Source organism: Macrotis lagotis, chromosome 1, assembly GCF_037893015.1.
Source record: "Macrotis lagotis isolate mMagLag1 chromosome 1, bilby.v1.9.chrom.fasta, whole genome shotgun sequence".
Lineage (NCBI taxonomy): Eukaryota > Metazoa > Chordata > Mammalia > Peramelemorphia > Peramelidae > Macrotis > Macrotis lagotis.
In genome coordinates, this window is record NC_133658.1 from 592,077,827 (window position 1) to 592,104,421 (window position 26,595).

At 37.5% G+C, this 26,595-nt stretch overlaps 1 non-coding gene and 1 pseudogene across 1 annotated transcript; both read right to left on the bottom strand.

Annotated features, from left to right (window-relative positions):
- Positions 1–504: 504 nt before the first annotated feature.
- LOC141521693 (large ribosomal subunit protein uL3 pseudogene) lies at positions 505–1,736 on the bottom strand (annotated as a pseudogene).
- Positions 1,737–1,738: 2 nt separating this feature from the next.
- LOC141510326 (U6 spliceosomal RNA) lies at positions 1,739–1,845 on the bottom strand. The gene has a single exon (XR_012474825.1). It is a non-coding gene; the product is annotated as a U6 spliceosomal RNA (small nuclear RNA).
- Positions 1,846–26,595: the final 24,750 nt, after the last annotated feature.

Here is a 26,595-nt window from a genome sequence, read left to right on the forward strand (position 1 = left end):
TGAATGTCCATCTTTTTCCCTGAAAGAAGATGCTCAGTTTTGTTGGGTAGTTAATTCTCGGTTGTAATCCAAGCTCTTTTGCCTTTGAAATATCATATTCCAAGTCCTACAAGTTCTTAATGTAGACGCTACTAAATCCTGTGTAATCCTGATTGTACATGCACAGTAGTTGAATTGTTTCTTTCTGGCAATTTGTAACATTTTCTCTTTGACTTAGGAGTTTTGGAATTTGGCTATAATATGCCTGGGAGTTTTTTTTTGGTGTGGGGGGGAGAGGATCTCTTTCAGGAGGTGATCAGTAGATTCCCTCAATTTCTATTTTACCCCCTGCTTCTGATCTCAGGGCAATTTTGTTAGACAATGTTTTGAAAAATGAAGTCTGGGCTCTTTTTCTGGTCATGACTTTCAGGTAGCCCAATAATTTTAAAATTATTTCTTTTGGATCTGTTTTCTAGGTCAGTTGTTTTTCTTTTCTTTTTTTTTTTTGAAAATAATTTGCATTTATTGAGAATCCACCAGCTCCAAGTCGGCTTGGTAACCTTAGGCAGCTTCTTCCTTTGCAACACTGTCCTTTTTGAGTGGTCCCATGAAAGCTTTCTTCTCCTCCACAGTCTGGAAGCGACCATGGCCAAATTTGGAAGTGGTGTCAATAAACTTCAAGTCAATCTTCTCCAGGGCACGGCATTTGGTCTGTACCAGTAGAGACTTTCGCAGGGTGAGGACCCACATCTTGGTCTCAATGACACAGCCTTTCAGCATGATAAAGTCATTGGTCACTTTGCCATAGTGGACGAAGCCTCCCAGAGAATTGATGCTCTTGTCAGACAGATTGTAGTCAGTGGATGCGTTGTTTTCGATCAGCTTGCCGTTCTTGATCTGATAGCCCTAGCCAATCTTGTAGATCTTCTTGTTGATCTCAGTGCGGTAGTGGTAGCCCTTCTGACCAGCCCGGGCAACAGAGAAGGCCACAGAGGCAGGATGCCAGGCTCCAATACATGCCACCTTACGTAGGCCTCAGTGGGTTTTGGGGGGCAGTTTCTTTGTGTGCCAGTGGCTGGTAACACCTTTGTAACCCTTACCCTTGATCACTCCAATGACATCAATCATCTCGTCTTGCCCAAACACAGTGGACACAGGCACCTGCTGCTCCAGTTTCTCACAGGCCCAGTCCAGTTTCTCAGACACATTGCTACCATTTACCTGGATCTCCATCAGGTGAGATTTCTTCTGCCTCAGAGGGAGCAGGCGCATCTGGGTGTGGGCAATGACTCGGATCACCTGGCAGTACTTCTTTCTCCAATTGCTTCTTGCCATCATCATCTTGCCACTTCTTGCAGTACTTGGTGAAGGCCTTCTTCTTGGACTTATGCCAGTTCTTGTAGAATCGCTTCTTACACTCATCACTGATGTGCTCAGCAAAGATGGTTTTGAAACTCTGGAGGCCTCACGGATTCTGCACATAGCCCACGATGCCTACAATGACCATGGGGGGGTGTCTCCACGATGGTGAACAGCCTCCACCACTTCCTTCTTGTTGACCTTCGAGCCAGGCCTGTCCACGTCTAGGAAGATGTAGGTCATGCCGACCTTGTAACCCAGAAAGGTGGTTAGGTGGATGGGCTTGTGGGGTTGTCCTTGGGGAAGCTCTTCACCTTGCCCTGGTGGCAGCTGCTTCTCTTTTGGGGCAGGAAGCCCAGAGACCCATGCCTGGGAGCCGAGAACTTCCTGTGGGACATGGAAAAATATGGAACGCTTCACGAATTTGCGTGTCATCCTTGAGCAGGGGCCATGCTAATCTTCTCTGTATTGTTCCAATTTTAGTATATGTGCTGCTGAAGCGAACACGTCAGTTGTTTTTCTAATGAGATATTTCACATTTTCTTTTAGTTTTTTGTTCGAGTTTATTTTATAGTTTCTTGATTTCTCACAAAGTCATCAGCTTCTTTTATTTCATTCTACATTTGAAGGAGTTATCTTCTTCAGAGAGCTTTTTTATTTCTTTTTCCAACTGGCCAATTCTGCTTTCTAAGGCATTCTTTCCCTTATTTGCCTTTTTTTAGGACTGCTTTTTCCATTTGACCTAAACTAGTTTTTAACATGTTATTTTCTTCAGTGTTTTTTTGGTATCTTCTTCACCAAGCTGCTGACTTGTTTTTCATGATTTACTTCTCTTCCCAATTTTTCCTCTACCTCCCTTACTTGCTTTTCAAAGTCTTTTTGGAGCTTCCAAAGCCTGAACCCAATTCCTATTTCTCTTGGAGGCTTTGAATACAGAAGCTTTGACTTAGTCATCTTCTAAATGTGTGTTATGATCCTCCATGGGACCAAAGTAACAGTCTATGGTCAGGCTTTCTTTTTCTGTTATTTGCTCCATTCCTCAGCCTATGACTGATTTACTACACTTTCAAAGCTTTTGGGTTTTTTGGGAATACCCCCCCAATTTCTTCAAGGTCTTATGAGAGACTCTGACCATTCTCCTTCCTGTGCTCTGATCTGCGGAGGACCACAGGCACTCTCCTCTTCCCTGGAGGGTCCCTGCTCCACTATGGTAGTGTCGGGGCCCAGACTGAACCCTGGATCTAAAAATCTGCAAAGCAGCAGAGTCCTGCCCCAGGGATAGCAGAAAGACATTGACAGTTGCTATCATCTCTCCCAACTCCCTTATCATCTGTGGGCTGAGCACTCTGGAAGCTGCTGAGTGGCTCCCTGACCCAGCTGTGGCCTGGTTGTGCTACAGCTCTTTTCAACACCTGATCCTGGTGAAACAGACCTTTCCCAAGGATCTTCCAAGTTGTCTTGGGCTGGAAAATTGTATCACTTGGTTTTTCTGTGGATTCTGTCCCTCTAAATTTTGACTAGAATCATAATTTTATGACTTTTGGAGTTTTGGGGGAACTGGTTTCTGGGAATTCCTGCCCTCTGCCCTGAGGACTTGGATTTCAATCTCAGTGTTTTCACTATCTATCCGTGTGACCTTGGGCAAATTTTTTCAGTTTTTTCATCTGTAAAAGAGGGGGTAAGGAAAGGACTGAACTAGATGACCTCTAAAGTCCCTGTAGTCTAGTATTTTATATTAAGAAATTGTTATTTGTGCCTGTCTGAGGGTTTCCTGGGCTGCAAGGGCCCTAATGAAATGTAAATTCTCTATTGTTCAATGTAACTTCATTGTTAATGTAAATTCCTCAAGAAAAGAGCAACCTCAGCTCATTCAGCTTTCTATCTTTCAGAATGCATACCTGACTTCAATCTTGTAGAGAGGGTGGGATCCCCTTTTACCTACTTTCCCCTAGCTCTTCCCTGCATAAAAAGTAGACAAGACTATAAAAGTCTGACTAAACTCCTCTCCTGGCTTATGACTGTTTTCCTTTCTTTCCCTCAGGCACTCTTACCTAGTTCTTTGTTATTCAGCCTGTCCTCAAACAGTTTATTGTCTCTCCAGGAAAAATAATTAATCTGTGAATTTTGCAGGCTTTTGAAATAAAAAGTACTGAACTTTTCTACCTCCAGGGTTAGATTGTTAATGTTTCAATTTTAAAAACTCTCATATTTATGGCAGCACCACCAATTTCCCATCATTACCTTGAAGTTGCCAGTTGAAGTCCTAGTCTCCCTGGCTTGGACAGAAATGATCAGGAAGGAGGCTAAAGGAAGGTAGGAACAGGGAAATGGGTCCCTTTCATCTTAGGTTCCTAAGATATTTATATTTTGATATTTATAGACAAGTCATAGAATCAAAGATCTAGAGTCAGAAGGGAAAGTTTATCTAATTTTATACTTGACCCCTCCTCCCTCCCCATTCACTCCTCAACCACACCCTCAAGATGAGGAAACAGAAGCCTTGAAAAGTGACTTGCTAAGACAACAGAGGTAATAAGTACCATAACTAGGATTCAAATCCAGGTTCATTCTTCTTTCTACTGGAGCTTGATGGTCCCTCCAATGCTGCAGATATAATCTTTCTATTCTTCCCATCCTGTGAAATTTTTATTCACAAATGTAAAGCTTCCAAAGAAGCTATATCTGATATTGTTCTGAAACCTGCATTTGGATCCACTTAAAATTGTGGGGGAATTTAATTTCTCCAAGTCTCACCTTCATCATTTGCAAAATGGAGAAAAAGCTTGCACTTCAATGAAAGTTGAAAAAATATTCTTATGGGTGATTAACACATATAAAGTTTTCCTGTAGAAAAAAAGGGAGGGGACAGTAAAGGGGACCTGAGATAGGGGTGGGACATGGTGAGGAGATTACAGGAAATAGCAGTGGTCAGGTGGCCTGGGTCTCAGCAAAATTAAGCAAAAGATCCACTCTTTTGAGGACAAGCAGTGGATAGAGTTCTGGGTCTGGAGTCAGGAAGACTCATTTTCCTAAATTCAAATCTGGCCTCAGACATTTACCAGCTGTGTGACTCTGGACAAGTTATTTAACCCTGTATTCTTCAGTTTCCTCATCTGTAAAATGATTTGGAGACAGAAATGACAAAAACACTCCAGTATCTTTGCCAGGAAAACCCCAAAAGAGGTCATGAAAAGTCAGCAATAACAAACCTTTGGACAGAGGTGGGGGGCGGGGCGGGGGAGAGGAGGGAAGTCATAGGTAGATTCAAATTTCTTGGGGCATGGGGTGGAAATATTCAGATAAGGACAAAAGTTGAACAGCTTATGAGAGTTTGGATGAGTGGATAGTTGTGTTCTGTATTGCTGGAGGGAATAGCCACAAAAATTCCAGTATCTGCCTCTCAGAGGTAGGGGGCAAAGCCTTTGTAAACCTTAGGGTGTAATAGAAATGGCAACTACCTTGAGAAGATCAGTGTAACACTGCACTGCTCAAAGCCCCCTAAAATGAATAAATCAACTTGTTTTCAGGGCTAGCCTGAGGATAGTGAGATTTAAAGGGCTAGGAGCATATCTCCTAGGCAGGGGTAGTGAGTGTGTGTGTATGTGAGGTGTACCTGTATGTGGTGGGGGTGGAGGGGGAAGGGAACCTTCCTGCTGCCTGGTATTGTTTGAAATGCTTTGAATGGGGACAAAGCCTTTCATTCCACAATTAGAAACAAAAGGTTTAAAAATGCAGATTCTGGGAAAAGTTAGTGCCCTAGAGGGAACACTTCATTCAAGTAATTTATACTTACTGAGAATAAAGATGCCACCAACACCCTGAAACTATTCAGTCCAAGACTGGAGGCAGCTGTTTCACTTGGGAATCTGAGTACATGAGTTCAAATATAAATTCTGCCACTAATTGTGTGACCCCAGGCAAGTCACCTCACCTCACTAGGACATAGCTATCAATCGAAATGTTGGATCTGATGACTTCAAAGCTCCTCTTCATCTCTAAATCTATAATCATATGGGTCCTCCTCCTTTCTTAAATCCTAGCTTAAATCCTTTCTGGTCCTTGGTCTTTCCTAACTACCCCTAACTACTGATGGGTAGATCCTCTTTTAAATTCCTCTAACACCATCATTGCCACTCATTGAAATACAATTATATACTGTCAGCTTTTAGTGTGTGTGTTTTTCCCCAAGCAGGTTGAAAAGGATGATGGAGGGTCAAGTACATACTATTTGCAAGCTCTGGAAATACCAAGAAAGGCCAAAAAATATACCCTACTCTTAAGGAACCCACAGTCTAATAGGGGAAACCAGACACACACAGAATCTATAAAGGATAATTTGGAATTAATATCTGAGGAAAGGCACTAAGATTAAGGAGAACTGGAACAAACCTCTTGAATTAGGTGAGAATTTAGCTGAGACATGAAGGAAAACAAGAAAGTCAGAGGGCAGAGAGACAGAGGGTGAACATTCTAGACTGATAGGACAGTTAGTGGACATGCTTGGAGTTGGAAAATGAAGTTGAGGGAAGACTATCAAAAGGACCAGTGATATTACACTCTATATCAAAGTTCATGAAGTAGAATAAGATGTAAGATGACTAGAAAGGGGGGGGAACTTGAACCAGGTTTCAAATATTGCCTTAGATACGTGTAGCTGTAGGAGTCACTCTCCAGCTAGGCAAGTCATTTGTCAGTTCAGCCTCAGTTCCTTCATATGAAAAGTAGAAGTAATAAAATGGTAGCAGTTATATAACAGTATTATTATTATTATATATATTCATGAATCGGTTATCTTTGTTGTTATAAACCAATCAATCTCTTATAGCTTGGTAATGGGAGCAGTTTTTTCACTCCTGGCTATAATAAAATGAGGGAATCTCATAGCTTCAGGAAAGAAGCAGTTAGAGTAGGAGACATATCCCTAGATGTATATAGTAGGGATTAGAGCTGCATGTGATATAGTCTGGATACTGGTTGGAACTTGTAGAAGAGATAGAATAGGTTCCTCTAGGAATGGAGGGTCAGGTTCAGACACAGAGGATCAACATTAAGCCAAAGTGATAAGAAGCACTGTCATCACCCGGATCCCCTGTTTCATGTCCTCTTGTGTACAGACTTTGGAATAGGAAATGACCTAGCCATAGATCCACTCACAAAGGACAGAAGGCAGCTGGTGTTTCCACAGGGTCACATGGGAGGGGTATAGTAGAATCAGTTCTCATCAGCTTAAGGATAGAGCTAATTGTTAAATTTTTATTTCAGAAATGAACAAATTATAAATCAGGGTTTATTTATGCTTTTGTTGATTGTTCAGATTTAAGAAAGTGATGGGAAAAATATTAGTAATGCAGATTAAGCTTAAATGTATTTCATATATACTTTTTGTTGGTGGGACAATAGTTTTTAAATGTTTACCAACATTCTACTGAACACAGAACTAACATAGAGGGAAAATGCAAAAGAACATCAAACCACCACAAGTGAACCAATGAAAGTCTTTCCTAGCTATATGGTCCATATATTTTCCTGTATTCTCCATAGTACATGTCCATATATACTGATCACTTTTATAGTCATATACCAGCACTGATTGTATTACTAATTCAGTCTAAATTCTTTCTGCTCTAAAATCTGGGAATGGAAGAGAATATGGAGATCATCTCTGCTATGCAAGTCCAACTATATTACTCCTCTCAGAACCCAATACTTTAATTTTCCTGACTTCTACAAAGCCTTCCCTGAATACCTCATGACTGCTCTTAGGTTTGAACTGTGTTGCTAGGAAAGATTAGAGATAGGTAGGAGGAAGATGATAGAAATGATACTCTTCCCTTTAAAGCCTCTGGGATATTAGACAATTGGGAATAGATTATTCAGAATTTTTCATAGACTGACCCATGCAATCTCATCAAAAGATGAACACTATAAATTGTAAGAAAGGACAAAATACAAACAATTTATGAAACAAAAAAAAATTCTTGATTACAAACATTAAAATTCACAATGGATTCCATAGATCTATTTTTCAATATGAAACTATGAGAATTTCTAAACTCCTAAATTGAGAACAGACTTGTCATCGGGAGCACAACTTACTCATTTTCTTACTTCAATGGGATACTAATGATGGAAGGCCATAAACCACAACTAAGGCCTCCAAGCTGATCTTCTCCCCTCCTGTCACTAATAATGAAATTCAGAGTTCCAATAGGCCCCATTCCACTACACATGCTATTTAACCGAGGAAATGGAGTCTCCCCTGAAAACCTAACCCCTTTACAATTGGAAAAAGAGCACAATTGAAAGTGTGAACTGAAATTATAGCAAGTCAGAGATTTAAAATAAACTGTTTTTGAGTCACCAAAGTGTGGAAAAGACATCTAAAAATATTCAATGTGAAAAAAGGTTATTTATTCATTGTCCATCCAGCATAACACAGTTACATATACATTCTGAGGCTGAGCAGAGTCAGTTCTTTATTTTTACTAAGTTTCATTCAACATAGAAGAAATAGCCCCAAAGTAGGTAGAGGTTACATTCTCTGACATTAATCTAAAATGTAACTGACTGTAGGGTGTCATACTGAACATTGGTTTGCTCATCTGTAAAATGAAATGATTGAAGGTCCCTTCCAAGTCTAAAATCTGAAATCACTATTTGCCCTACTTGTCCTTCTTGCCTCTGATTCATTAATCATTTAAAATCTAATCCAACCATAATTCTATTTCTAATTTTGCTAAGTGATAGAAAGTAAAATGTGGTCACAAATGAAAATACATTTAGCTAAGAGATGTCTGTCTTCCATTCTAGTCATAGGATCAAAGAATGGGTTGATTGCTTCTGCGATCTGATTTCAGGGTTTGTTCCCCCCAGAATACTTTCCCCATCTGTGAGGATGCCATAAATTCCACTGGAAGATCTCCATTTCTTTAGTTCAATATTTTTATCCTCTTTACAAATTAAATCCCAAGGAGGAGACAGTTCAGATTAGAATTTAGAATGGGAAAAATCTTCTACTATAACTTCCTAATTTTATATTATATCATATACATATATGTGTGTGTGTGTGTGTGTGTGTGTGTATTGACTTGTCAAACATCATGACACAGATAGCAACTGACTCCACTTTTAACCTGTTGTTGATCATGATTTCAGCGACACACAACACAATGCCTCTCCCAGGATAAAATCATCACTTCTAAACTTACCATTGTGTTGCTAACTCAAGCCTTGGTTGGAAGACAGGGTGCCAAACTCCTCTCAATGCCTTCTTTAGAGAGGGCAGAAACTAGTCTCTCAGCTCATTCCCCTTTGCATCTGCTGACCTTGAGTTTCAACTCCATGGAATAAGATAACCCTGCCTCACCTGTCTCTCCCTCCTTCCCCTTCCCCTACTTCTTTTTATATGTCATCTTCCCCTTCAGACTGTAAACTCCTTAAAGGCAGGGACTATCTTTTTTTAAAACTATATATGTGTACACACACACACACACACACACACACACAAACATATATACACACATCTATACATCTATATTTTTATATTACATTAATTTTATAATATATATATATATATATATATATATCTATATATATATATCTATATATAGGCTTAATACATGTAAAATAGATCAAATTGGATTGGAAGTGAGAGGCAGTTTTTGCTCCCAGGTTTTATGACTTTAAATCCAGAGCTCTTTCAATTGCTCCATACTGCCTTGTTTTGTGTATACCTTACTAAGTCATGTATAATCTAAATGTTAAGTAGGTTCATGTCCTTGTTGAAGAGCTAAGCCTTGATAAGAAGAATAGAAAGAACAGAACACTAGTCACTTAAGCAGAAAAGGAGGTTAAGTCATTAGTCAGAGAGGGGACTGCTAAAGGGAGCAGAAATGGGAGACAGCCTGATGACTTCACAATTTTGTTGAGGATTGGCTGCTGCATTATTTCTATTTGCTTGAAAGTGGTATGTCCTTATAAGATACTGTACACAGAATTCAGTTCTTTCTTTTTTTGAGAATCTTACATTTTAAAGAGGAGAGGAATACTCTGTAGTAAAAAAACAGAAAAATAAAAAACCAACAATCTAGAATTGCAAGGAAAAGTCAGCAGAAGGAGCCAACCATTCTGAATTCAGAAGTGCTTGGAGTTATCGGAGACTGTTCTGAATCATAAAATCTTAAAGTCCAAAGGGGCCACAGACATCCAACCTATAAACAAGAATTCCCTTACCACAATCCCAGAGAGTGATTATTCAAGTTTATTCTTGAAGGCCCTTGACAATGGGGAACACATTGTTTGGCAAAGCAACCCATCCTGTGGGACTCTCAGTCATGTACTTCCATAAATTCACCACATCATACAGGGTACCTTCCTAATTGTTTCTTGAAGTATAAGCTTGAAAAATTTGTTTGAGCAATTAAAAAGTGGAAAATTACCTCATCAAAGTGAGAGATCAGTTGTTAAAAAAAAAGATGGGACTTCAACTGGATCTTGAAGAAGGAATCATTTCTCCCAGTAGGCAAGTTTTTTTCCCTTTGTATCCGAATACTTAGTGGGAACATAGTCAATTCTTTATGACTGATTATTGATTGATTAATTGGTAACTTGAACTAAGTGAGAATATATATAGTAGCGGTAGGAAATAGTAGAACATTTTGATTGTAGTGGAGAAAAAAAGGCATGGAATTAGGAGAAGATGAGATTGATCAGGAGAGGCAAAGCAGTCATGGAGTAGTTTTTAAATATTGTGCTGTTGAGTTTGTACTTTAAGGCACTGGCAGCAGGGAACCTCAAAAGGATTTTGAGCTGGCAGCTGAAATAATCAGAACTGGGGTTAAAGGTGAGTTGCCCTGACAGTATGTATAGGACAAAGTTGGTGAAGGGAGAACAAAATATACATTCTTCCAATTTTTTTAACTCTTTCCTGACTTTTCAACTTCATTTTTTTGATATTTTAAATACTATTCCCCTCCCAATTACACATATAAAGAAGTTTTAATATTTATTTTTAAAGATTTGAACTCCACCCCTCCCCCAACCTCTTCTCCCTGAGTCTGGTAAGCAGTTTGATAAAGGTTATACATGTGCAATCATGTAAATATTTTTATATTAGTCATTTTGTGCAGAAATACTTGAACACAAGAAAGGAAGGGAGGAAGAAAGAAAGGAAAGGAAAGAAAGAAAAAAGTGAAAAGAAGGAAGAAGGAAGAAGAGAGAGAGAAAGTGAAAAATAGTTTGCTTCAGTCTGTTTTCAGACAATATCACTTCTTTCTCTGGAGGTGGATAGCATTTTTTCATCAAGTCCTTTGGGATTGCAATGGATCATTTATTGCATTGCTGAGAATATCCAAGTCATTCACAGTTATTCATAGTACAATGCTGTAATTCCCGTGTACAGTGTTTTCCCTGGTTCTTTTCACTCCACTTTATATCAGTTAGTTCATTTATATCTTTCCTTGTTTTTCTGAAATCATCCTGCTTGTCATTTCTTATAGCACAATAATGTTCCATTACAATTATATATGACAACTTATCTAGCCATTCCCCAATTGATGAGCATCTCCTCAATTTTCAATTCTTAGCTACCACAAAAAGAACTGCTATAAATATTTTTGTTCAAATAGGTCCTATCTCTTCCCCCCTTTTAAAAATATCTCTTTGGCCTATAGATCAGGCAGTGCTAGATCAATGCACAATTTTATAACTTTTGGGGAATAGTTTCAAATTGCTTTCCAGACTGATTGAATCAGTTCACAACTCTTCCAACAGTATAATTAACATCCCACAAAATTCATTATTTAGGATTTCTCAAATTACACTGTCCAAGAAATAGTTGCTACTTTGGTTTAGAAACTTTTCAAACTGGATTATTCTAAGCCATATTTAGAATAAGTGGGAAAAGGTCTGATGCCTTTGCAACATTATCTCCATTCTAATCAAGTTGGTCTTTTCACTGTTTTCCTACCACTGTCAGATTCATTCTCACCAATGTAGTTCTGTTCATTACCATCAATCAATAAATCAATTGATAATCACTCATTAGGAACTTACTATGTTCCCATTCACTAAGCAATGGGGATAAAAAAGAAAATTACAAATAGATTCCATCTTTCTCTAACACAAAGATTGGGATACATTTGGTATTTTATAAAGCTTGGAATAAGAAGCTTTGTCTTTAGAGACCTGGAGAAAATCAGCATAACTAAAGAGTCCCCAATTCAAATCAGCAAAAACTTATTAAAGTGCCTGCAAGCCTACATTTCATTGTAGATAGAGAACTTAAGAGTAAGGAAAATCAAATTTAGCCTCTAAGATATAGTAGCTGAGTGACCATTGATGAGTCATAAACCCTCTCTGCACCCCTAGACAGCTCTCCAAGATTAGAAGTTATAAATAGACAATCTGCATCTGTTTGCATGTGAAGATGAAGATCGCAAATCTGTACCTCTGTACTCACTCCATTACCCCATAAAAGTATAAGGTACAGCACTAGGGGTCCTAGAGATTCAAAAATTTATTTCCTGTCCTTGTAGAAAATAAATTGTATTGGGGGAGATTTAGCATTTTCGCAAATAAGTGTACAGAATTTGAGGAGGGAGAAAGGGTTAGCAGGCAGTCTATAGCAAATGGCACTTGATTTGAGGTAAGGATTCATAGAGGCAAAGATGATGAGGTACCTTCCATGCAGTCATAATAGTGATGATGGCAATGTTATCAGGTTTTGTCTATGCCCAGATCATTTAAGTTGGAGGGCCTTGCTTCCGGGAGAAGACATTTCTATTCTCCTACCTTGTGGGTGGGAGTAATAGCCATATAACCAGAATAGGTTGCACCTTTAAAACCCCCAGACAGGATAGTTTCACTCTCCTTCTGGCATCATAGGGTGGTGGTGGTGGTGATGAAGATCCAGTTTACCCCACAGTTTGTTTCCCATGCACCATTCTGAAGAGAAAGGGCTACTTTCTGCCCTTCACCTTTTAAGCACTGTGGTCCTTAGAAATGAACTGAAGATTTTTTATTTGTCCTTTTCAGTTCAAAGTATAGAAATAGAGTCCCCACTCCCAGAACTTTAGGCTCAATCTTAATGGCCAGTTCCACAAGGAAACCTTGAGAAACCATGGTGCTTGGGACTCAGACCTAAGGGGATCTTTGGTCTTGGAATTTGGTAGGACTATAAGCATATATAGAAAATGAATTTAAATTGTCAACCTAATCCTTTCCCCCTCTTTTCTAAAACCTGAGGTGGTGTAAGAGGGTTTTGTACTCAATTAGTATATTCCTATTCTTATTATAGCTTTGAAGTAAATATTCCTTTGTGAAAGTTAATCTGACTGCTTAGTGATTAAGTGGAAATGGGGTTCAGAGGATGTCTAGAATTGAGTGAACTCAATCAGTGTGTACTGTAGGTAATGGGAGAGAGATAAAATATAGCCCCCATCTCCTCCCACCCCACCCTTATTAAGGTCACAGGAGAACTCTGAGGAAAGGGTGACATGTATTAAACTGGGTATTCAGGCAGAGACAAGGTAGGGACTATTGCAGTATTAGTAATTCTTTTATGCAAAAGGTTTATAAAGTACTTTCCTCACAAAGTTTCAAATCTGAAATGTGTTAAGACTGATATATATATATATATATATATATATATATATATACATACACACATATACATAGATAGATAGATAGATAGATAGATAGATAGATAGATAGTACAGGGATACCTATCCATGTACCTCAAAGAGCAGCTGTAAAGCAGAATGTCCAAATGTTTACATTGCATCTCTTTTTCTCCACATGAAACTAGCCCCGGTCATAAAGGGCAAAAGACACACACTTATAAATAACAGTGTCAAACAAAGACTAAGTTTCCCATCTGAATTCATGGCCATCGATGAATTTGAAGACTGCTGTTATAAGAAAGCAGGTGGCTTATGATCCCTGGGGAAGCAGTATCAGCTACTCTAAATAGAGCAAGATCCAGCACTGTGACTATCTAAATATACTGTGGCAGACATGAGGGGCAGCCTTGGTCAGTTTTAAATATAGTATGTTTGTATATGCAGCCTGCTCAGTAATATTAACTTTTCCTTGGCTCAGAGGGCTCAAATGAGATTTCGATAGGGACAGGTTTTCCATTTTCCATTTCAGTTTTCAGATTTTTTGATATTTGCTCACAGACTCAAATAAACAAATGCTATTTTTAGTGATAAACTACCTGGAACTAGCGGAAATTATATGTGTTATTGGGGAATACCCCCTCCCCCCCCCCAGAAACAAAGAATTGTGTAGTGACTAAAGTGATGGATCTGGGGCAGAAAAACCTGGGTTCAAGTCCTGTTTCTCTGATTTAATTAGATGTGTGACAATGGACAAGTCACCTAACCTTTGTTAGGATCTCTATCAATAGAGGGGTTTCCACGTCTAATCAATAACAGGTCCTTCCATATTACTATACCAATGCCTCTTATACTATTAGCAATTGAAATTTGAACGTAAATTGGTCTTGGACTTCCTTTTCATGTCAAACATCTTGTCATTTGTTACTTTCAGAAATCCTTATGGTCACTGGGTTTTTCCATAAAACTTATGATAATGTCATTGTTGGCTCGCCTTGACTATGCTCTCTGGGGTTGACTGCTGTTAGTGCCTATTGGCAGCAATCCTACAATCAACAAAACAATGAGAAAAACAGAAAAATCTATTCAAATTTGGCCTAGGGAATAGACTTAGTCTATTAGAAGATTTCATTCTTTTAAAGAATTTTTGGGTCTTCATTTTTATCTTTTCCTATAGGAGTCTCCTTTAGTTTTGTTTTTTTTTTTTTTGGCAAGGCAATGGAGGTAAGTGACTTGCCCAAAGTCTCATAGCTAGGTAATTGATTTGAATTCAGGTCCTTTTGACTATCCACTATGCCACCTAGCTGCCCCTCTCTTTTAGTCTTACATCTTTTTTCCATTACTTTGATGCTGTGGCAGAGGTGAGGTCTCATTGGTTAGGGTCTTCCACAGTTGTAAATTGCAATTTCATCCTTGCCTTATTATCTTGTGAGACTTTTAACTTTATCTTTCTCCTAGTGCTTAAGTATTTCATGGGTACCAGGAGTGCATTTGGGTAATCCATTTATGAAGGGAATTTTTTATAACACCCACTATATTAAATACCCACTGTATGAAACATTTTGCAAATATTATCTCATTTGTAACTCAAAGCACATTTGAAAATTTGTAAAATGCTATGCAATATCTTATTATCATTACTCTGGGTTGCACACAAGTTCATCTTTTCTTTTTCCAAACTTTGAATTAATAATCTAATTAATTGTATTGAATTGAACTAATAATCTAATTAATTGAATTAAAACACAGTTTAAAAGATATGCATTTTCCTTTTAGTTTGTTGGTTCATGTGTCTGTCCAAATTGACTAACAACTGTTTGAGAATTGGGGCATATATAAAATCCTGAACTGAAAATAAAGTGCAAGTCTGGGCTTTTGTCAAGCATTTGATAAATACTTGATGAACCATATGAAAAAAGAATGATTAATTTTTTTTTTTTAGGTTTTTGCAAGGCAAATAGGGTTAAGTGGCTTGCCCAAGGCCACACAGCTAGGTAATTATTAAGTGTCTGACACCAGATTTGAACCCAGGTACTCCTGACTCCGGGGCTGGTGCTTTATCCACTGTGCCACCTAGCTGCCCCAAGAATGATTAATTTAATAATAATAATTAATATGCTTTATTAAGTACTTACTGTAAACCTTAAAATTTAGGATTAAAATAGAATGACAAAAAATATAGGTTAGACATGAAGTTTTATTCTCTTAGATTTACTGTAAACTCAGAGGCGGAGGCCATTATGGTAATAACCATACTGAACAGAGAGAGAGTGGGAGTATTTATACATAAAAAATTACAAGGAGATAATTAAAACTTCTAATGGATAGGAAATCAGGTTATACCTTTGGTTGCAAATATGTCATCTTTACATTGCAAAGAGAAGATGGCTATCTATCTCGTACTTGATTTAATTTTTTTTTTGCAGGGCAATGGGGTTAAGTGACTTGCCCAAGATCACACAGCTAGGTAATTATTAAGTGTTTGAGGTCAAATTTGAACTCAGGTCATCCTGACTCTATCCAGTGAACCACCTAGCTGCCCCCTGAATAAGTTAGATATTTTTGGTATTTTATTGTTTGCAAGGCAATGGAGTTAAGTGGCTTGTCTGAGGTCATACAACTAGGTAATTATTAAGTATCTGAGGTCAAATTTGAACTCAGGTTCTCCTGACTCCAAGGGCCAGTGCTCTATAGACTGTGCCACCTAGCTGCCCCCTTGATTTAATTTTTAACAAATACTAGAAACCTATGTGGTTTTCACAAAGATAATAAGCCAGGTTTCACAAATTCTAATTACCTATCTTCCTGTGGTTATTAGAACAATTAACAAAAGGAGAAATTCTAAACTAACAATCTTTAGTTACAGATTGAGAATTTAGATATTGATAGCATAACTATAAAAATGATTAACTTTGACACTACTGTGGTCCAGAAACTATACTACGTACTTGGGATACAAATAAGAAAAATATAGTACCTGCCTTCAAGGAGTTTACAATCTAATAGCAAAAAAAGCATCAGCATCAGCAGCAACAACACTACAACTTAGCATTTCTAGAATTCTTTAAGGCTTACAAATGCACATCATAAATCTTTTCTCAATTATCCTCACTTGATCCCCAAGTATGGGTGGTATTTTTTTTTCCATTTTACAGATGAAGAAAGTAAGAAAAAATTAAATGACTTGAACAGGGTTAAAAAGTTAGGAAGTGTTTGAGGTCAGATTATAAACTCAGGTGTTCTTGGCTCCTGCTCTAATTCTCTATTCACTTGAACATTTAGTCACTTCTTTGTGAATGAATATGTAGACTTGGATTTAAGAGATTTTTGAAAACTGTGCAAAATTCTGCCTTTTCAGAACTAACTTTAGAAGTTGTTGAGAGAATATAGAAAAGTAATATTTAAGGGTATTATCAAATATTCCCAGTTACTTTAAGTCATTCTGGGTGCTCCCTGATCTGTCCAAGCAATCCTTTCAATGATTTAGAAGAAGCTCAAAATTCACCCTTAAGACATATTCGATTAGATGGAATCTAGCCTTCCACTTTTCACCACTGCTCTCTTCTCTTATCTAACATGGATGACATGGTCTTGAAGAAGTTGGCTGCCATCTTAACTCATAATGCAATCTCCCTTACAAATACACTACTAGAACTTTAGCTAGTTCTTCTCCACTCTGCTCCATACACTTGCTAAAGCCATCACACATCAGTCACTCCTCAAGTGCTCTACTACTGAATTCTCCAAGGATCCAATTCATTCTTTCTAGGAATGTTGTTTTTCAGGACATATTAGCACAAGCATCCTCTTAATTCAGTTTCTAACTATCTAAAGTCAGCTAGGTGGTAGAGTATGAGACTTGGAGTCAAGAAGACCTAAGTTCATCATCATCCTGCTTCAGATACTTTCTGAAGTGTGACCTCTCGAGTTCAATTTCTTTATCTGTAAAATAAGTATCATAATAGTACTTTACAGGAACTGTTGGGAGGATCAAATGGAATAGTAAATGTAAAGGGATTTGTAAACCTTAATGCAGTTTAGTTACAACTGCCATTATTATTATTATTATTATTATTATTATTATTATTATTATTATTATTGTTCATTCACTGAAACAAATACCCCCAGTGAAGCTCTGTCTCAACACTCTTGCTAGAGCTGTTCATAAGCGCTTTTGTTCCTTTCTTTCCTCTCCTTCTCAACTATGGAGGGGCATCACTCCTTTTGGCTGCACAGCATGGACTACTCATCAAGAGTAGGCATCTGATGAGTTACCCCATAAAGCCCGATCTTAGAAAAATTTGGAGTATTTTATAATAATAACAACAATAATAACTAGTATTTCTGCAATGATTCAAATTTACAAAACTCTATTTCATTTTATCCTAACAACTACCCTGATAGGGAAGTGATATTATCCCCATTTTACAGATGAGGAAACCGAGGAAGACAAAGGTTAAGTGATTCTATAACAGGTTTTTTTTTTTTTTTAGTTTTTTGCAGGGCAATGGGGTTAAGTGGTTTGCCCAAGGCCACACAGCTAGGTAATGATTAAATGTCTGAGGCTGGATTTGAACTCAGGTACTCCGGACTACAAGGCCAGTGCTCTATCCATTGTGCCACCTAGCCACCCCGTAACTCAGGTTTTGCTAAGTAAAAATTTGAAGTCAGATCTTCCTGACCCCAAATCTAAGTCTTTCTAACCACCTAGCTGTTTATCTAATTTTAGACTGGTGGCAGACCAGAAAGGGAGATATTTTTGGTGTTTCCCCAAAACTCTTGAATTACTTCAAATAGATTTCTATGACCACCCATTCATAAGGCCCAGCCTGGGTGGCCAGATGTCCTATTCTTTATATTTTCACACACCCCTATATGGCTTCTGCTGCTATTGCTCTTTGTACTTTTTTGCAGCTATAATTATGACCATGACCAGATCACATTTATAATAGCACTTTTGGATGTTCACTCACTGATATGCATACTGCAAGCATTTGCTTCTTTTTACAGATGAGGAAACTGAGACCCAGGGGGGGGTCAACAGCTACTCATAGTCACACATCTTTTATGTTCAGCCCTAGAATAGGAAAACAGGTCTCCTGACTAAAATCATTTAAATATTATTAATATCATTATTATTGTCATCCCTTATGTATTTAGAACTTTCAAAGTATTTTTAACTTGTTTTCACTTAATTTTTGCAATGATTCTATGTGCTTATAAATATATTTGCATATATGCACACACAAACAATCCCATAAATAGAACCTGGGTAACCCCTACATCTCCCTTAAGTGCCCATCACTATGAAGAGGGCTGTCCTATTTTGCACTTATTCATTTCCTTATGACTCCTTTTTCTAACTGTCCATTTCCCAACTCCTTGTGGATCTTTGTGGGGGGGGGAAGGGGGGCATTTTTCTAGCACCAACATTTGCACCCCCCTATCTAAGCAAGCCTGCCCTCAGACTTCATCTTTCAGAAGAGAGATTCATGCAGGGATTTCTAGAGCCTCCTTTCCTGGCTGATTAGTTAATGGAGCAGGGAGATCACTAGAGCAGAAGTAAAAAACTCTTTGGTCCTGCTTTCTAATCTTAGAAATCAAGAATTTGGCATGCTCAATGAACATAGAAGGTGCCTTCCCTACTCCCTTCTCCTCCCAAATTGTCTGAGGGAGAATTAATCCATCTCCTGTAGCTCCTTCAGGAGGGGTCTGCAGCTGCTTCCTTTCTTCTTCCATATTGAATGTGTTCCACAGCTCATTCCTCATAGCTTCTCTCTCAGCAGGAGAAATTGCTACAGTTTCATGGGCATAAATATTTAACGTGGACTTAGCAGCCAGAACGAGCTCTTTTATTGTGCCTCAGGTCCCTCCAAGAGACTGAGCGATCACTTTGTTCACTCTTTCATTTGCTACTTTGATAGACCTGTGATCTTGGTATTGTGGGTAATCCCTCCATGACTAGAGCAAAATCACAAAATGTTAAAGGAGGAATGTATTCCAAAGGTCATGCAGTTCAACCTGTCCCTGAAAAAGATATCTCACAGTCATCAAGGTCATGTATTCTCTTCTAGAAGCCTTCCAGTGAGGGAGACCTCACTCCTTCCCCAAGTAGCCCAATTCCACTTTGAGACTGTTCTAATTTTTAGGAAATTTTTCCTTATAGGAAAATTTGCCCTTTTAAATCTTTTACTTATTGATCTTTATTCTGCCCTCTGGGGGCCAAGCCGAGCAAGTCTATTATTTGGCTATCTTACAAATACTTTAGCACAGCTCCTATGTCTCATCCAATTCTTCTCTTCTCCATCCTAAACATCCAAAGTCACTTCAGTATCTTCATATAGCATAAATTTGAGGTCCTTCATCATTCAGATGATCTCATTCCATATATTATCCAGTTTATCAAAGTCTTTCCTAAAATGTTGCATCCAGAAGCAAATATAATGTGATTTTTATAAGAGCATAGGATAGTAGGGTGAGCATTTCTTCTTTCTTGGAAGATATTTCTTACTTAATATAGATTAAAATAATATTAACTTTCTTGGCTATCATATGTAGATTCATATTGAATTTATATTCCCATAAAATCTGTAGATTTTTTCCATATAAGAAGTTGCTTAAAAATACCTCCTCAATTTTATACTTGTGGAGATGATTTTTTTGAACAGAATTTTAAGACTTTATTTTTATAAAATTTCTTCTGATTGCATTTGACCCCTTCTTCAACAAAAAAAAAAGTACTACCTTAATCCTTTTCAGTGTTGATATCAAGGTCCATGTGCTAGCTTTCTTTCCTAGCTTTGTGTCATCTACATGTTTGATGAGCATGACTTCTATGCCTTTAGCTAGTTAGCTGAGAAGTGACAAACAGCTCAGGACTCTCTGGAGTTCTCCATTGGAGATATCTCCTTCCATGAGCATAAATCATTAATGATGACTCTCTGGGGCTAACCTTTTGACCATTTCAGAATCTGCATGTCTGCCCCACATCTCTCAGACTTTAAGAATAGCATAGAATATTTTATCAAGTGCTTTGCTAAAATTCAGGAAAACTACAATCTATAACCTTTTCCTCATTTAGTCTAGTAACCCTGAACTTGTTAAAAATGTGTGTCATATTCTGGACGATAGGCATTTTTCATACACTTGATTTTACTTGTATGAATTGTTAAATTGTTTTTTTAAGTGGTCATGTATCTGATTAACGTATCCCTGTAGCATTCTCTGATTGTTGTATTCAACACAGTGACATCTGTGAAACTAATCTGTAGTATCTGACTATTATATATGAAATCTATTTCCTATTTGAGCTCTGTCCAGAGTATTTTCCATGAAGGTGATGAATGCCTTTGGCAAGCATATGTCTTCCTGCTGTATACCTCTCCTACTATTGATAATCAAAAGTACCTTTAATAAAACTATTTCTACTGTTACATATAAGAGATTTCTTCTTAACAGCTTCTTTGAATAGGTTGTATTTGAGATGCTATAAATGTACACCAGATTTTTTTTATTTGTTTCTTTTCTTTTAATTTTTTTTGGTTTTTGTTGTTGGTTTGTTTTTTTTTTAGGATTTTGCAAGGCAAATGGGCTTAAGTGGCTTGCCCAAGGCCACACAGCTAGGTAATTATTGTCTGAGACCGGATTTGAACCCAGGTACTCCTGACTCCAGGGCCAGTGCTTTATCCACTGTGCCACCTAGCTGCCCCTTTTCTTTTAATTTTACTTTGATTTTTACTTTTGCTCTAACTCATTGAAAGTCTGAAAATATGACTTCTAATGCCAAAATGACTCCTTATCCAGACATATGTAGTCTGTTGAGATATAGCCCAAATTAATTTCTTTTTTGTGATGTTGTTCAGTACTTGTGTTTTGAGGAAATTGAGGGTATTAGGAAAGCAAGTGGTTTCATCTTTCACTCACCACAACTTAGTAATATTCAGCATTATTTTTTAATAAAGTAGTCTTGATTAATAGGTGTAATACTTATTTGTAACCTCAATCAATTTCTTTTACCTCTTTCTATTTATCAACTTTATGTTTCATTTTCCTCTTCTATGTCCCATCTTTATGCTAAAACTACCAGATTATCAATGTCTACATTTAATATTATTAATATTATTGATGATTTATACAATCTTTCCAAATTCACTGTAGAATGTGTTGGTATATAAGTTTCAGTCATCTTCAGAATGCTTTTTTTTTGTTTATCCTTATCTTGGATACTATAAGATGATCAAATAGTCCTTGAAACTATGTTTCTATTTTTCTTTGGGATGAGTGAAACCAACTCCTTTATTTGTTTCTCCAAACTGAATCTATTGATCAAGCAAAAAGAATTATTAAATGCTAGGCTCTGTACTACACAAAAGATACAAGTATGAAGAATAAAATAATCCTTATTCCCAAGGAGTTTGCATTCTAATGAGTTTTTAATCTACTTTAGAGCATCTTCTCTGAGTCTTCTTGTTTCATTTCTAGGAAAGATTCCATTATGTCTCTTCTTAGAGAATGTCATTTTCTTTCATCATTGGAATAAATCTCACATTTATTGCAATAAAAGTTAAATGAATGCTTTAAGAAGTAACCTTCTGCCTCTTTTATGCTACCCTGCCTCTGTCACCAAAGAAATAAAAAAGAGGTTCATAGGAATAAGGGAAATGTATTTTTCTTTGTTTCATGGAGGCAACTCAATAGTTGGTAGAGTGTTGGTACTCAAACTTGAGTACCTCAACTAAGGTACTCAAATTGTACCTTAGATATTAGTGAGACACTGGGCAAATCACTGAATTCCTTTGCTTCAGTTGTCTAATTTGTAAAATGAGAATAAAATGATGACATCTACTTTTTGGTAAGTATGAGATTATTTACGTGTATAAAAACATATCCATAGATGATTAAAGAGATTGCCCAGTGGTTAGAGTATTGGGTCTGGATTCAGGAAAACCTGAGTTAAAATTCAACCTCAGACCCTTACTAATTGTGTGACTCTTGCTGAGTCACTTAACCTCTGTTTTCCTTAGTTCATTGGAAAAGGGAATGGAAAACCACTCCAGTATCTTTTCCAAGAAAACCACATAAATTATATGATCCATGGTATTACAAAGTATCAGACACAACTGAATGGATGAACAATAGCAAAACACATATATCTGAGTGTTCATGTGTATGTATATGTATATATATATATACATAGATATACATGTTTAAATACATATTTATTCATATATTTGTAAACAGTGATGCATCACAATAAAATATATATGTGGCAAAACTTTGTGTGCCCTAGTTATTAATATTAAATGTTCTTAAATTTTCATTGAAAGTCATGACCAAACAATTCCATTAGTTATAAGTCAAACTATTTATGAAGGATTTCTTTGTGCTTAGACTTGTCCTGAGGCAATAGGCAATCTAACAGTGATATATTAAACGATTTTCTAGAATGGTAAAGAACTGCCAGAGCTTGAACATCATTGGCATCCCTTTAGGATGCCCCTTTAGGATACTCACCTGTATCCATGCCAGAAGGAAGCCTGGATAACACAATGAAAAGAGCACTGGTTTTCAAGCAAGTTGGTTCTGCCTCTGTCCTGTGAGACCTTGAAGAAGTCACTTAACCTTCTTGGGGGGAGCTAGATGATCTTGGAGGTTCCTTCCAGCTCCAGACCTATGATCCCATGATTTTTATGGAGCAGAGTTCCTAGGTGAGGTCTTTAACACTTGGAAAAATGCTGTTTTGCAATGTCTCTCTCTGAGTCCAGATCACCTGCTGAGGCCCTGCCTTTCCAGTTCTCTTAGACTTAGTTATATATGACAAACCATCTGAGTGGAAGTCCATTCATTCAACCTGAGGCTAATATGTTCATCCTGTGGTAGGCATTTTGAGGGATATACAATTGTAAAATACAGTCCTTGTAATCCAGGAGCATCAATCTGATGGCAGTGGCAGCAATATACACTATTAGGTACCTTGGAAAACACACAGCCTTATCCTATGATTTTTTTATAGGGGGAGGCCTAGAGAGAGGTGATAAGCTTCCTTGGATAAGTAACTAGTAACCATCAACTACTAGGAAACTAACCAAGAAGGCAGCTAGATGACCCAATGAGTGTTGGACCTACAGTTAAGACTAATCCAGATTTGACTTTGGAACATTATTATCTGTGTGACCATTATCAAGTCACTTAAGTGTTAAGTGAGGTAATTTGTAATAAACTGGAAATTTGAGAGCTGGAAGAGAAATTTGTAGACCACCTAGTTCAATCCTCTACAATCCTTCACAAGACATATAAAAACCAAGCAAGCCTTGAGGTAGATGGAGAAAGGGTGGGCTCATATTTCTGCACATTAAACTTGTTACCTAGGTGACCTCTAAACAATGGAGGACAGATAGAAATAAAAGAGGATTTGTGTGATGTCTTAACAGAGGAGAATATTATGTGAGAAACACTCTTAGAAAGGATTACTGAGTCAGTGGAGGGAAGGGATAGAGATGGAAAAATTCACAGCCATTATTTTGAGGCACAAACCCCAGAATTCCATTATTCTGTGCATAGCACCAACCTCCTGGGCAGCCTGGGCAACAAGTCCAGAGCAATCACTATCAGAAAAAGAACAATACTAAGCCACCTCTTCTCTCATACATCTTCCAGATGGCTCTCCCCTTCAGCATAACTGTTCAAAATAACCTCCCTCCAGGAAAGGCAGTTAACAGGCTCCATCCACTAATTGCCTTTTTGGAGTCAAATAAAACCAAGCAGGTTGCATCAATGAGCTGCATGAAAACAGCAGCCAACACCTGTTGCCCTGGACCTGTGTGGTACCCATCATTGTTGGAATTTGACACAGCATTCAGAGCTAGCATCCTGAGGCATTTCTTGCAAAGTCAGCATTATTCTTTAGTGAGGCAAATAATATGCTTGATCTTTGCATTTTATCTTTCAGCTTTACCAGCATGAATCATCAAGTAATTTTGGTCCACTGGAAAGAGAATTGGACTTGACATCAAACGCCTCATTCTAGATCTGACTCTGAGACCCAGCTGTGGAAACCAGGGCAATTCAGAACCTGAGCTTCTTATCTTCAAAATAAGGATTATAAGAGGAAGGGTGATATAGTGGAAAGAGTACTGGACTGAAAATTGGGAAAACTGTAGTTTTGCTACTGATTAATTTGGTGATGTTGGTCATATCACATTACTGGATATCATCTGTAAAATAGGAAGGTATGACTAAATTATAATTATGTATGCATATAAATGTGTTTGTTTTGGGGGGGGCTGATAGGTTTAAGTGACTTACTCAAGGTCACATAGCTAGAATCAAGTGTCTGAGGTTAGATATGAACTCAAGTCCTCCTTATTCCAGAGCTGGTATGCTATCCACTGCCCCATATAGCTTCCCCCTGCAATTAAATGATATTTGAGATTCCATACATATCTGGCATTCAATGAGTTTCCTGACTGTTTGCACTGCCTGCTAAGATCTTAGCTGATTACTGGAATCTTAGGTGAAAAATTCTTGAAAGTTGATCCTTTTTAGAGGCATTTGTTCTTTAAAAGAGTTCTCTTGAAAATGGAAATGCCTTCAAAACTCAAAAGAAAGAAGCTAGAATGATTGGAAGAATGGGTGTTGGAGCTGATAAATATTTTGTAACTTTCTCAAAATAGAAAAATGTAGATGCTACCTATTCTGACTTTGGATAAAGTCTGAACTGCCTCACTGCTGCCAATTTCCACATTTTTAAATTCTCATGGAAGAGGTGTTAGAATTATTCTCTGCATCATCAAGTGAAAAACTAAAATAAAGGGTGAAAGTCACAGGGTAGAAATTTTAAGTATTGATATTAACTAATATTTAAAACTTTTTTGTAATTTACAAAAATCAAAATTTTAAATTAAAAAAAATTTAAATAAAAAGTGTCCTAACTGTGGTAGAGCACAGTAGTAGTGGTAGTAGCTTCTCCTTTCCTTCCCCCCACCCAGAGAAAACTAGGTGGCATAGTATATAGGTGCTATACTTAGAATCATCAAGACCTCAAGCACTAACTATGTTTCCCTAGGCAAATCACTTAACCTCAGTCTGCCCTATTTTCTCCTCTGTAAAAATGGAGATAATATCATCTATTTCTCAGAATTGTTCTAAGGATAAAATGAGATTAATTTGTAAAGTGCTTTACAAAGTTTAAAGTGTCATCTAATTAACAGTCAGCTATTAATATTATTAAATGTTTAGGGAACTAGCCAAACATAATTTGACTAACACCATTCTTCAACTTAGACACAAATGGGTAAAAGAGTCTTCAGACCTCCATGGTAGGCTGAGATAGGTAGAAAGCATATTGCTTTGGTTGCAGTAGAGAGAATTATAGGTTAATGGAATATGAGCTGGAAGAGATCTTAGAGGTCATTGAGTCCAGCTCTTCATTTTATACACAAGAAAACTAAATCATAGAGTTTTTAAGGAATTTTTCAAGGGCATACTAAACTAGTGTCTGAGATGGAATTTCAAATCTGTTCTTCCTGGTGCCATATCTAGTATGTCATTTATCATACCACACTACCTCTTCATGCCAACTATAACCAATCACCATGACTTAACATGAAATCAGGCAAATAGAGCTACTTGCAAAATACAGTGGAAGATGGATTCCCTTGTCCCTGGAGAACGTCTACATCTGAGACTGAAAACTGATAGAAATTTTCAGAATTCATGGAACCTAAATTTATTTTTTTTAAAAATTAATTTAAGGCAATGGGGTTAAGAGTGACTGGTCCAAAGTCACACAGCTAGGTGATTATTAAGTGTCTGAGGTCTGATTTGAACTCAGGTACTCCTGACTCCAGGGCCAATGCTCTATCAACTGTACCACCTAGCTGCCCTGGGATCTGAATTTTTTAGAAGTGATTCAGACCATCCAGGGCATCTGGAAACAAGGAACTGGTCATGTTGGAAGAAAAATGACCACTATCTACATGAAGTTAGAGAGATTAACAGGATATATGGATTATAGACAGGATGGGAAAAGAGCTATGAAAGTGAATAACAACTAATGTCATCTTTGGGCAACTAAGGAGAACTGACCATGAAGCAACATGAGATAGCAATGAAGTGCAGTGATTGATGACATATGGGGAAACTGCCACAATCATGAGTTGTATGAGGAACAATATAAGAAAGACAGAAGAAAAGTGTGGAGGGAGGAAGAGGGAGAAGGGAAAAGGGTAGATTTTGAAATAGAACAATCTTTGGTAGTTTATTGCTGGAATCTTCCCCAGGAGAGTAATGTGAGTGAGACCATATATGTCCCAGGAAAGAGAATTGTTCACTGGTGGGTATTATAAATTTCTGTGGGTTCCAACATGGGTTTTATTTGTTACCTGTTCATCTTTTGAGCCTTTTGAACCTGTGTGCTTATAGGGAAAGTTTTTGACTGCATTTTGGATAATGTGGGATACTCAAAAATCACATTTGAATCCTTTGTATTAGGATGAAGTTTCTAATGGGAAGGTTACAAGAAGAACTACTGATTAATAAGATTGTCAAAAATAGATAAGCTGCATTATGAAGTAATGATTTCTCTATCACTGGAGGTATTCAAACAGAGATTGGCTGACCACTTCTCAGAATTCATGCT